General features: G+C 46.7%; 1 protein-coding gene and 1 non-coding gene across 2 annotated transcripts in view; both read left to right on the forward strand.

The window, feature by feature from the left end:
- Positions 1-14,139, forward strand: part of LOC126209789 (UDP-glucuronosyltransferase 2C1-like) — a 231,659-nt gene that overhangs the window by 34,611 nt on the left and 182,909 nt on the right. The window lies entirely within an intron of this gene.
- Trnav-aac (transfer RNA valine (anticodon AAC)) lies at positions 9,357-9,431 on the forward strand. Its single transcript has one exon. It is a non-coding gene; the product is annotated as a tRNA-Val (tRNA).

Below are 14,139 nucleotides of genomic sequence, written 5' to 3' on the forward strand. Positions count from 1 at the left end.
TGGAAGCGTGTATTCGTCATCGCCATACTGGCGTATCACCGGGCGTGATGGTATGGGGTCACATTGGTTACACGTCTCGGTCACCTCTTGTTCGCACTGACGGCACTTTGAACAGTGGACGGTACATTTCAGATGTGTTACGACCCGTGGCTCTATCCTTCATTCGATCCCTGCGAAACCCTACATTTCATCAGGATGATGCACGACCGCATGTTGCAGGTCCTGTACGGACCTTTCTGGATACAGAAAATGTTGGACTGCTGCCCTGGCCAGCACATTCTCCAAATCTCTCACAAATTGAAAACGTCTGGTCAATGGTGGCCGAGCAACTGGCTCGTCACAGAACGCCAGTCACTACTCTTGACGAACTGTGTTATCGTGATGAAGCTGCATGGGTAGCTGTACCTGTACACGCCATCCAAGCTCTGTCTGACTCAATGCCCAGGCGTACCAAGGGCGTTATTACGGCCAGAGGTGGTTGTTCTGGGTACTGATTTCTCAGGATCTATGCACCCAAATTGCGTGAAAATGTAATGATATGTCAGTTCTAGTATAATATATCTGTCCAATGAATAAACGTTTATCATCTGCATTTCTTCTTGGTGTAGCAATTTTAATGGCCAGTAGTGTATTTCCATCGTATACACGAAGATGTTTCCGACCAAGGAAACTACTATTTAGAAAACCCGTTCTAAATATCTTGCAGGGGTTGGACAGTAATGTGGAAACACGGTGAGAAGTGGAAGTTTAGACGTAAATGCAGGCGCCAGCCGGGCCGCCAGGTTGCACTGCAGTGTCTGACCGCGGACGCCACGTGTGCAGTGCGTCCTCAGCACGCGGCAAGCGTGGGTCGCGATCACAGCGGCGTTCTGTGTCGGTGTGGGTGCAGTAGGCGGAAGCTAAGTGCACACACACTGCTGCGGCTCGTCCGGTGCTTGCTTCCGTAACAAGGGTATTTCAAGAGGCACCGTATCGAAAATTTACCCCGCTTACAGGGAATGGGGAAGCACGCCAATCACTAAGTAACAACGAGGACGAAAGTGTGTGTCGGGTGATGGTGACATACTGACATCGAAAGGGATTATGACGCAAACGGAAGGTCGACCGCCGCAAAACCGACTGCACAAGTGATTGTGGAACCCTCTTTGTAGTGGACTGTTAAGGCAGCCAGTCCACAGTGAAGTAGCCGAAAGGGCACGCGTCAACTCACGCCGTCTGGCGTTAAGTCTGGAACAGGATACGTGATGAATGTGATAAAGAAAAGAACGTAGCTACTAGAACACTTAACTTTTATATTGTCCTTTGGTATACAGCATTCTGGATGATACAAGTGAGACTCTATCTTGAGGTACATGCAATGGTACAAATGGTTAATGGCGCCTTGCTAGGTCGTAGCCATTAACTTAGCTGAAGGCTATTCTAACTGTCTCTCGGCAAATGAGAGAAAGGCTTCGTCAGTGTAGTCGCTAGCAACGTCGTCGTACAACTGGGGCGAGTGCTAGTCAGTCTCTCGAGACCTGCCTTGTGGTGGCGCTCGGTCTGCGATCCTGACAGTGGCGACACGCGGGTCCGACATGTACTAATGGACCGCGGCCGATTTAAGCTACCACCTAGCAAGTGTGGTCTCTGGCGGTGACACCACACTCTTAGCACCGAAACGACACGAAGGCAGCTGCAGACACAGGGAATTTGAGGTGAGCAGGAATTCTAAAGCAGCTCCAAGTGATGGAAATGCCCGTAACAGCGAAAAGCGGAGCGGCAGCCGTAAAACCGGGAGTGTGAAGCAGTGGGAGACGCCGTCCGGTAGGATGGAGCTTGTTGCTCACTGCTTCCAACTTCTGGCCGAGTTTCCGTACGGAGAGTGAAACGTGGCCGGCGTTCGGCGATGACTTGCGCAACCATATCGTGGTATTCCGTCTGCCAGGTCGCGTTACTGTCGACTGTTACGCGACCACTCTGGCTGGTGAAGTCCGTAGCGTTGTACGGTATTTGTTTCCCAGCGGTGGCCCCGTGTTCCGAAGCACCAGGGCCCCTGTTCAGACGAGTAGTTTTGTCAGCAGCAGCGCGAATCGTCGCGTCTGCCCTGATGACCGCAGCCACAAGTCCAGTCCAGTGTTATTAAGCCCTTCTAGTAGGCTTTGGAGAGGAGCGTGCGCGATCCCCATCCATCTCCATTATCGTTTCCGCTGTTTTCTACGGTGTAAGACTTCTTTGAAAACGACACAGAATCTGTATTCATCCATTCCGAGGCGATTGGATACTGTTGCGAATGCCAACGGTTTGCCTACGCCCTATTAGGCACGGTAATGTGTCGCGTTTTGGTATTTCCACATTTCAACATTTGCAGAACATCTTTCCATAACAGGGCATAACCCCTAAGAATTAAACTAAATGACTTCTGCATAGAGAAAAGAAAGGGAGAAAACTTGATGTCTTGGAGGAACTCGAAATTTTCAGGCACACACCAAATAAAAATGACATGTTGAATGAACAAGTACAATTGAAAAATAGAAATTTCTTTAATGCTTTTAAACCAGTGCTCTCAGTTTTATGATTCTTATAATCCAGGTTCTCTCCTCCTTTTCAGAAACATTATTTTACCTCTGTTAAGTTACGCTCATTACTAACACACCAGATGACCTCTGTGCCCTAGTTATGCAAGCTTTCTTTTCAAATTGTGTGTCGTATAATGAAGTGATGTTCTTCATTACGTATGTCATTCCAGTCATATTTAACTCTAGTTCTACCTGTGCTATGTAAAACGTGGCGAACTTTGTACTATTTTATCCCGTTTGAAGCTCATTTATAAATGTTACTCAATAATTTGCAAAATTAATTTTTGTTAAAAGCTATATTGGCTATACGTACGATTTACTTCAGACAATGTGCAATATACAAAATTGTTTTGCTCACGTTACTAGTGGCCCGCTTGTGGCGCGCCCTACATTACGTTTACTTGGCAGCGTGAATACTTGCCACACAGTCAGTCTCCTCACACCACAGCGGTGTTACTTACGTTTTAATGGTTGAGTTTTTGAAGAACATTATGTGTTATATTTTAATGTATAACTTGAGCAACTCAGCTCTTAAATCACTGTACATCTTTGACGATATGTTCTTCATGTAAGTACTATTTGTTTTACACTCGTTTATATTAATGTAAAATTTTTTTAGATAAGATATTTAATCTGAGATATTTATTTTAGCTAATTAACTTACCTTCTGATGAAGTCACCCTTAGAGGTGACGAAACCTGGTCAAGGTATATAGAAAACCTATGCAAACGGTTGGCAGATCTTTACATATTTTTCAAATTTGTGAATACGGTTCCTGCAAACGCCAGCCATGTTCAAAGAAGTATTTCCATATTTTTGGCTTTGCGCGTCGAGGCCCAGACGACGGCGGGCGGGTACGTTCCTGCTACTCCGCAGTATTCTGTTCCCTGCCTCCCGCCGCCCGTCACCCTCTGTGCCCATCTGCAACACTTATTCGTGGCCTCCGTTCCTCCACCTTTCCTTCGGTCTGCCTGGTGGTCGCCTTCACGGTCAGTAAGAGCCGTCAGTGTTCATCTGTCCGGCTGACGGTACCTGGCTTGGAAGGCACCACGGCTACAGTGTCTGGTCTGCTGTACATCTCGTGCAGTTCACAGTTTGCCAGCTCCTCTGTTCCCCAACTATCTTGTCGTGCACCGGGCCACAGAGCTCCTTAAGTCTTTCCGCTCCAAAACGAGAACATTATGTAAATATTTTTTCCGAACACTGCAAGTTTGGTTGTCACATACCCTTACGGGTGGGATCAGCGTGTTTTACAGCTGGAGTTTGACATTCCTTGAGAGAATTATCGAACTAAAAAGCCTATTCGCGCGGAAAGAGAATCATTTTGCTGTTAGTATTGTCGCCTTCATTTCTGCCTGACACGATGCTAACTATGCAAAACATTTTTTGAAAAGTTTGTTACCTCAGATTAATTGTCTTTTTTTATAGACCTGACTAATAAGCGAACGTAGCGTCGAATAACACGTCACGTGTGTAGCGGCAGCCACCCCTCCGAAGCAGCGCGAGTCGTGACCTCACAGTGCGGGCAGGAAGAGGCTTCGCGGCAAATGTTGCGACGGTTGCCGGTATAACGTAATTAAGTTTATTCGCGACGGAAAGGCGAAAGTACCGACAGTGCAGACGGTAAAGGTGACGGAATCTGTGAGCGCAATGTTGAAAGCTGAGCCACTCGGTGGGCTGCAAATGACGACAGGAGCGACGCGAAGCTGAACGGAGGGGGATTCGAGTGCAACGGGTGCAACTTTAGCAGTGGCAACTACTTGTTTACAACTCGTACGAAATTGATACGTGCTTCAGAGGTTTACTGTCCTTCTGAGTAAGTCACCAGCGTTATGTAAAACCCGTTGCCGGTGATGCTGAAGTCGTAGGATGCGCTTAGCATGCTGCACTCGAGTCGATAGTTCGAGCGGAGCTGTCTATCGCCCGACTAATCTCTCTGGCAGTTATGCAGCGAATTCCGTGAAGTGTTTCCAGCAATTTAGGGTCAAGTTGCAGTCGCAAGGGCTCAAATCTGGCGAGTATTGTGGTTGGTACAGCACTTCCCAGCCCCATCGATCGAACAATTCAGCCGAACTATTGCAGATCCAACCTCGGTATTCAGAAGCAAAGTGCGCACTCTACATAGCCCATTGACTATATGCATAAACGTGTTGTTAGGCAGCCAGTTCTGCGATATTGTAAGCTGTTCAGGGATATACCAACTATGCGAAAACGTAAGTGGACATCAAGGGCCGGCCTTTGTGCCCGAGCGGTTCTAGGCGCTTCAGTCCGGACCCGCGCTGCTGCTACGATCGCAGGTTCGAATCCTGCCTGGGGCATGGGTGTGTGTGCGCTTAGGTTAGTTATACTGAACTAGTTCTAAGTTCTAGGGGACTGATGACCTCATATGTTAAGTCCCATAGTGCTCAGAGCCATTTGAACTATTTTTGACATCAAGGGAAGCAACAAAAACTGTCCTGTTTGCCTGCTGCCTCTGATATTAGAAAGTGACGGAATAAACCAGTCGTTATGTCCAGGAACAAAAAAAAATGCTACATTAAATTGTTAGGAAAAAAGAGTGGTAATTAAAGTGACATAAGGTATTTTCAATCTACAAGCGGTGTGATTCACAGTGCGCTGTGAATCAGTACTGCCTCAGGTGTACGGGGAATGTTGTGAAAAGTGGCGGTCGGTGTGCAGCGGCTGCGCCTCTAACGGTGGACGAGCGTACGGCATAACCACCTCACCTCACCTCACCTCACCACACCTCACCCAGCGCCCTACGTCAGTAGTGTGTGGATGAGCTGAGGATTTCTGCCTGGCGGGAGGCGTGCTAGGTTAGTCTGTGCAGCTGCCACGCCCACCGCGTCCAGGTAGCGCAGTGGCCGGAGCGCCCGCCTAGCAAGCAGGACACCGGGGTTCGAATCCACGGCCGGCACAAACCTTCAACTTTCCCTCTTGATTTAAACTAATACCCACAAGCAGCTAATGTCAGTCATTTCTTTGTGTCTTGACGTAACTAAATGTTATCTCTGTTGTTATGTCCACGATGCAGTTTTACCTCTCTCTGACCGCTCCAAGATAAAACTAACAATGACCAACGAGAGAACCGTTTTATACGGACGATATTGACAGCAGTCCAAAGGATATAAAACTGAAGAGTTACCGTACGTTGTTGTTCTCGTTACGTAAGATTGGAATCGATAACGTCTTCCAGGATTGACGCCTTTTTCGTGACAACTTTTTACTTCCTTCACGAAATGCTCCGGGATTTTGTGTCCCAGACCCCGACATAAAAAGTTACCTCCATCGCTGAGTTCAAGAGAAGGCGTATAAAAGAGACCTCAGGTGAGCTCCTATCGAGACAAAAGCAGGATAAGGTAGAGGCTGATCGTCTATTACGTAAGTTGTGTCTCTGAATTCAATTCGTGGAAGATTCCGGAAAGAGGTATAGCTCTGCGAGTCTTTATTAGTTACGGTAACAGTAACACCATATTTAAAGTGGGATGACGAGTAAGCCTATTTTTGTTCTACTGATTTTTGTTTATTTTGTACTAGTTTTCTGCTTACTGGACCATCTTCATGAAGCAATTGCTGGTTCCTGAAGATGGCCCAATAAGCTGAAAACTAGTACAAAATAAACAAAAATCAGTAGAACAAAAACAGTGAACTTGTTATTCAACCTTAAATTGAAACTGTTCTACCAAGAAGTAGCGGAAGAATCCATAAATAAGAACAATACAATAAATATTTGACTAGTGGTAAGATGAGGTGTAGGAACACACATTCTCAGTAATTCTCCTCCTGTGACAGGTAGACTGAAGTCACCAGTAATTAACCTCCCAGCGAGGAAACAGTGAGCTGGATAGTTTCAATGGCGTAGTCCAGAGCGTAATAAGGACTTGCTGGAAACTGATCAACAAATTTTGTGTCGAACCACGACTTTTGCCGACATGGAGACGTAGTTCCTTTCTTGGTATTTGATTTGGTTTCCTGTTCCTGTGCATCATAAAGTCGTAAATAAAAGAATCCACTTCCAAGGCTTTAACAAAGGCGGGAGCTGCAATTATTTTTATCTGAAATATAATTTTTTGTAAATACTGATTTTTTTCACTTTAAATAAAATCAAATTCATCGCCTTTACTAGCTTGAATGAAAATTAAATTCAGGCCAAAATGATCGTTGTCGTTTTACGGCATGCCTGATGACGAATGTAGTCAGTGTTCACACAAAGGAGATCACATTGTGAACAGTCTCCGCATCAAGATGCAGGCTACACTCTCTAATAATAAAAGAGATAACGGCGCAGTGCTCGTGGCACTCGATCTTTCCGCTACGGAGCACATCGTTCCTGTCTTAACTGGATTATACAGTGTGTAACGCATTATACAGCCAAAACTGGAGAACTGAGAGGTTGGTCATTTTATAAAACGAAACCAATGATTGGCGATAAAGATACAACGTAGCCATATCCGTATTGTACCGCCGCCGGACACGGATGAAGGAAAACAATCTACTCCTTATATCACTTTTTTCATAGATCAAATAATTAAAATTTCTTAGAACAAAGATTAGCATCAGTTAAGGGGCTTACAGACGTTAATTTTCGGAAGACGTTGCATTTTTATATGTAAGCTGAAAGTTATCTTTACAAATAAGGGATATCTTTACAACTAATCTGAATATGGGGGGGGGGGTAAAGTATGGTCTCAATAAAACTGTGGCGCACCAGAATGCCGTACATCACAGCTGGAGCAAGCATGGAGTGGAATCTTGGTGGTGAGAGTGTAAACAAAAATTCTGGCCAAAGAACATTTATTACATCGGTAAATTTAATTGCCCACATTAATATATATATATATATATAGTGAGAAATATGATGGTTGCTGTTGCCTGAAATCTATAATGTCGCATATTAATTAAACCTAGAACTTTACCTAGGAGTCCTCTGTAAAATCTATGACCCATGGAAGAGGAATGATCAAAGGATGGTTTAATGACGAACGCTTACATTCATACGCACTTGAGAGACTAACAGGAAGGAAAAGAACTAAAGACCTTCACCATAGCACACGTGGCTAGCAAGAGGGGCTGTTCCCTTGATTTTAACATGCGGAATACATGAATAAAACTTCTGTTACAGAGAACTGCCATAAAAATTAAGGATAAATAAGATTTACAAGTAGTTCAGATACTCTACAGCGGAAGTTCACTGAGGCCGTGGCACTGTAAACTCTCTCATTAGATCACGACCACGTTGTCCTCGCAAACAAAATCGTGCTCAAAGAAAGTTACCAAGTGAGACGAATTGCACAAAAGTCATAAAACCACGGAAAAGATAAGCAATATACATGCTCTCTCGAAAGGGATACTAAACAAAATGAAGTGAATCGCAATTACCTCAACACGGCTCCACGTGTTTAACAGTTCAGCTGAACAACAGCGTACACCGTTCATGGATTTAAGAACATTCGACACTCGCGAATTCGCTGATGACCGCGCAGTTGAGCGCCCCACAAATCAAACAAACTCTCGAGAATTAGCAAGTAAAATTTCTCACACATGGTAATAAACTATGAACGACGAAAGGAATCATTTAGTTTGACTAGCCTTGAAAAACGTAGATAAAACACAACATTAACTTCTCATCGAAAAGGCACACTTCCCGCCAGTAGGTGTCACACGCCTGGCGTCCCACGGAACACTCCGCGAGCGTTCGCTCTCCAACCAAAGCCGCTCGCCGTAACTACGGAAGTGGCCAGAGGAAGCCCTACTGTGCTGCCAACCTGTACAAAAGGTTCGTCCAGGGCAAACAGAGACCTCTTTGATACCTGGTACTTGATTCCTACAGTTGGCTGTTCTGACGCAGTGGCACACTGCTACACTCCCACGGATCTACGCACTGAAATCCTTGTACACTCTCAGTCATACATTCAACTGATCGACAAGAAGAGGAAAGAATACATACATTGAAATATGGCACTTAAATGTATCAGACATGCATGTGGGGTTCCGACAAGTACCAATAACGTAATGAAATGTTAAAACGATTCATGGATAGTATAGCCGGCCGCGGTGGCTGAGCGCTTCTAGGCGCTCCAGTCTGGAACCGCGCGGCCGCTACGGTCGCAGGTTCGAATCCTGCCTCGGGCATGGATGTGTGTGATGTCCTTACGTTAGTTAGGTTTAAGTAGTTCTAAGTTCTAGGGGACTGATGACCTGAGATGTTAAGTCCCATAGTGCTCAGAGACATGGATAGTATAGTGTGGCCACCACAAACACACCCAGCTGCTCGGTCTTTTCCCTTTTCATCTGGGGTAACAGACCGTCTGCACCAACAACTGAGATTCCAGAGGCAAACAAATGAAGCTACGTGATACGGCAAAATCATGAAGAGGCTCATGCAGAGACCTTTCAAAGTTAAAAGAAATACTTTCTACTGTTCATTCAGATACCATAATTCGGCAAACATTTTAACCTAACCTAACCTTAGGAATTATGACATAGGAGTCCATTCGCAGGATTAATACTTGACCTTTTTATTATCATAATGCCCTATTAAGGACTGTTCAGTGATGTGAATGTGTTATGTCTGTCCTCTCAGGCATGTCCGAAAGAGCAGACACCACACATTCATATAAATTTGATAGGCCTAGCTGGGCAATGAATCTACCTTCTTCAGTGCGGATGCACAAATACGCCCGACCTCGTGTGGTAACCTCGGAAGAGCGAATGTGGAGGAAGTGGACAGGGGCTGCTGGTAGGTGATGCTCGGTGGGATTGGCGTGCCGAGACGATCCGCGCAGCTGCGGTAAACACTGTGTCCCGGGTGGCGCAGTGATCAATGCACCTGCCTAACGAGCAGGAGGTCCCGGGTTCGAATCCCGGTCCGGTACACATTTCCACCCGTGGCCGCCGATTCCGCGTTATGTCCCAACGCAGTGATTCCTCCCTTTCCATTCTTACCCTCTCCACCTTCAGTTTACGCACTAGTCACTGAGGCACAGGCGTTCATCTTTGTCGTTTTATCAAAAGACTAGCCGGACATTCTGAAGGAATCTTCTTCTTCTTCTTCTTCTTCTTCTCCTCCTGCTTCTTGCGTTACGGCCTCTGTAGGACCACGGGTAGCCCCCTCGTGGGCTGCATTTTCCTCTTCTTCTCCCAGAACCTTTTCATTCTTTCTCTTTTCTTCTCCCGCTCTTCTTCCGAGATCTTCAGTTTCCGTTTCTCCTGGCGGCTCCACTGGTGACATTCTAATCTTTTCCTGTATTCTTCTCTGTCATTGATCTCCGGCATATTTTTCGGTGTATATTTGTTCCTCCAATTTTCCTTTCATTCGACCTTGATCCTCAATTCCAACCAGTCCCGAAGTTCAACAATCCATTTGGTGCCTGTCTTTCCCCTTGTCCTCCCTGTTGTTTCCCACACTCTCTTTGTCACTCTGTCCATACTCATCCTAACTACATGTCCAGCAAACCTTGCCCTTTTGAGTCTGATTTCCCCAGATATTGTTCTCATGTTCCGGTACAATTCTTCCCTAGGTCATCGCATCCACCTCTCTCCACCTCTTTAGGGACCTAGTATATTTCTCAGTATTTTGCTCCCTTCTTTGTCTAGTTGTTCTGCCCCATTTCTTCCTAGTGTCATAGTCTCAGCAGCATATAATACTGTATTCCTCACTGTTGCCTTGTAGTGGCTTATCTTTGCCTCTGTGGATCTCTTCTTTTTATTTTTATTGTACATTGTCTCTCGTCATGCAGAAGGCTGACCTCATCTTCTTTATCCTCACTGTTATTCCCTCCTTGCTCCAGTTCCTTCCTGTTATAAATTCTCCCAGGTATTTAAATTTGTCCACCATTTGCACAGTGCCTTCCGGTGTACCCCAGTCTGTCTTGTTATAGGTGACCCCCAGTCCCTCCTTTCTGGCTACCTTACTTAAGTTGTCGAGTTTGCGTCTTCTTCCGTCTCACTTACCATTGCTATGTCATCTGCAAAGCTAGGCACTCCACTTGAGCCCTGTTGTCCTTTTTGTCCCCCACATGGGTCTTTTGTATTCCCATTTCCTCATTTATTGCTCTCCGCTGCCTGATCACTTCGTCCAGTGCTATATTGAAAAACAATGGTGACAATCCATCTCCCTGTTTAACACCAGTCTTGATCTCAAATACTTCTGTGCTCCTCTGAATCTCACCCTTGCTTTTGTGTCTATCAGAATTTCTTTTATGAGTTCTTGTGTAGTTCCATCAACTCCACTGTTCTTCAGGATCCTAACTAGAGTCTGTCTGTCGATGGAATCATACGCCTTTGTGAAGTCCACGAAGGTTATTACTGTCATTTTGTTTTTTAAAGCTTTATGTTCCATCAGTTGCTTCAGGATAAATATCTGTTCTACACAACCTCTTCCCTTCCTGAATCCCGCTTGGTAGTCGCGAGCTGTACTTTCTACCTGTTCTTCGACTCTCTTGAGCAATAGTTTTGACAGCACCTTGTATCCGACCTCTAGTAGCGATATTCCTCTGTAGTTGTTTGCATCTCTCTTGTCCCGCTTCTTGTGTATTGGTACTACAATTGCATTCTGAAGGAATCTGCTAATATTTGTTCCAGCTGAAGCGCCGTAGCAGCTCCTCTTCTGGGAACAGACATCTTTCAAACCACAAGACCTGTGTGTGTGTGTGTGTGTGTGTGTGTGTGTGTGTGTGTGTGTGTGTGTGTGTGTGTGTGTAGCTCCAGTAAGGGCGCTTGTGACCATCCGGTTGGACGGCGCTCTTGAGCGACCTACAAAAAATGGTTCAAATGGCTCTGAGCACTATGGGACTTAACTTCTGAGGTCATCAGTCCCCTAGAACTTAGAACTACTGAAACCTAACTAACCTAAGGACATCACACACAACCATGCCCGAGACAGGATTCGAACCTACGACCGTAGCGGTCGCGCGGTTCCAGACTGTAGCGCCTAGAACCGTTCGGCCACTCCGGCCGGCGACCGACCTACACTCAACTTGGTTGTCATTCTGTGCGAATGTGAAGGGAAAATGGAAGAACGGGCTGCGCTTATCGTCCCGTCGAGAAGAAGACAATTGGAGACGGAGTGTGTTGTCGTTTGAATGATGAACGATCCCACGACCTCTCACATTGAATTTCTTTGCTTTTAATTTAGAAAAGAAAAGTTTTTTCGTCTAATTTTGAGAGTAACTTCGTCAGGAGAGAAATTATCCCGGGTCAGAGAGAGAGAAAAACACATAGCTAAAGATGTCATTCAGCAAAATTAGCCGCCTATTATTCCCCTATTTTCAAGTCAATGTGACCTGCCCTCAAACCTCATGGAGTTCTCCCTCCCTTCAGTGAAAACGTAACGTTATGGAGAATCCACGTAGCTCTGTGGGAGAATATTGGTGCGTTCTGAAAGCGGTAAAAAGTTGTTCAGAATTGAATATCGTAAGTACACAATGAAAACTCACGTTCATGACATTTACCAGTCGACCTGATTCACGATCTCCCTTCGCGTCTGCACAGACACCGTTACCTGCGTTTCACCGTATTGTCATTTGGTGCGTACAATACGCAACCAGCACAATATTACGAACCTATTTATACACTCCTGGAAATGGAAAAAAGAACACATTGACACCGGTGTGTCAGACCCACCATACTTGCTCCGGACACTGCGAGAGGGCTGTACAAGCAATGATCACACGCACGGCACAGCGGACACACCAGGAACCGCGGTGTTGGCCGTCGAATGGCGCTAGCTGCGCAGCATTTGTGCACCACCGCCGTCAGTGTCAGCCAGTTTGCCGTGGCATACGGAGCTCCATCGCAGTCTTTAACACTGGTAGCATGCCGCGACAGCGTGGACGTGAACCGTATGTGCAGTTGACGGACTTTGAGCGAGGGCGTATAGTGGGCATGCAGGAGGCCGGGTGGACGTACCGCCGAATTGCTCAACACGTGGGGCGTGAGGTCTCCACAGTACATCGATGTTGTCGCCAGTGGTCGGCGGAAGGTGCACGTGCCCGTCGACCTGGGACCGGACCGCAGCGACGCACGGATGCACGCCAAGACCGTAGGATCCTACGCAGTGCCGTAGGGGACCGCACCGCCACTTCCCAGCAAATTAGGGACACTGTTGCTCCTGGGGTATCGGCGAGGACCATTCGCAACCGTCTCCATGAAGCTGGGCTACGGTCCCGCACACCGTTAGGCCATCTTCCGCTCACGCCCCAACATCGTGCAGCCCGCCTCCAGTGGTATCGCGACAGGCGCGAATGGAGGGACGAATGGAGACGTGTCGTCTTCAGCGATGAGAGTCGCTTCTGCCTTGGTGCCAATGATGGTGGTATGCGTGTTTGGCGCCGTGCAGGTGAGCGCCACAATCAGGACTGCATACGACCGAGGCACACAGGGCCAACACCCGGCATCATGGTGTGGGGAGCGATCTCCTACACTGGCCGTACACCACTGGTGATCGTCGAGGGGACACTGAATAGTGCACGGTACATCCAAACCGTCATCGAACCCATCGTTCTACCATTCCTAGACCGGCAAGGGAACTTGCTGTTCCAACAGGACAATGCACGTCCGCATGTATCCCGTGCCACCCAACGTGCTCTAGAAGGTGTAAGTCAACCACCCTGGCCAGCAAGATCTCCGGATCTGTCCCCCATTGAGCATGTTTGGGACTGGATGAAGCGTCGTCTCACGCGGTCTGCACGTCCAGCACGAACGCTGGTCCAACTGAGGCGCCAGGTGGAAATGGCATGGCAAGCCGTTCCACAGGACTACATCCAGCATCTCTACGATCGTCTCCATGGGCGAATAGCAGCCTGCATTGCTGCGAAAGGTGGATATACACTGTACTAGTGCCGACATTGTGCATGCTCTGTTGCCTGTGTCTATGTGCCTGTGGTTCTGTCAGTGTGATCATGTGATGTATCTGACCCTAGGAATGTGTCAATAAAGTTTCCCCTTCCTGGGACAATGAATTCACGGTGTTCTTATTTCAATTTCCAGGAGTGTAGTACTACAGGCAGAGTACATAGTAGCTGAAAATCGTATGCGCAGTTGACAGTCTCTTAAACACTCCTTGTTTACTTTGTAAGTTGTTGCATTTTTTGGTGTGAGGGCAGTGATGTTACCATCTGCATCCAGGTGACTACTGTGCACTTCGCATTTAAGTATCAGGCAGAGCGCTCACCGAACCAGTTTTGCTGCACTATTACTCCACCGTACCACTCCCGAACAGCGCGCGGCAAAACCGAATACTCAAATCTTTCCGTGCGAGCTGTGAATTCTCATATTTTATCACCATGATCATTTGTCCCTTTGTAGGTGCGTGTGAACAAAATATCAGGGGATAGGTGTTTCATTTTGCTTAGTGTTGGAGATAGTGATGAAGCTCAAGCCAAGGGGATATGCGATGTAATTCATCTCCCTTTATTGAATAACGAGACCCTGTTATGTTCTCTGTGACGGCCACCCCGTCGAGGTGATGGGGGAGGTTCCGTGGTGGCGAACGTGGCGTGTTCTGCTAAAAATCAATGACTGCTCCCATAGGCAGTGATAGCTAAGCCCTGCAATCTCCGAGCTGTGCTAAACCACAATCTTT

Source organism: Schistocerca nitens, chromosome 10 (genome assembly GCF_023898315.1).
Source record: "Schistocerca nitens isolate TAMUIC-IGC-003100 chromosome 10, iqSchNite1.1, whole genome shotgun sequence".
NCBI classification, from domain to species: domain Eukaryota; kingdom Metazoa; phylum Arthropoda; class Insecta; order Orthoptera; family Acrididae; genus Schistocerca; species Schistocerca nitens.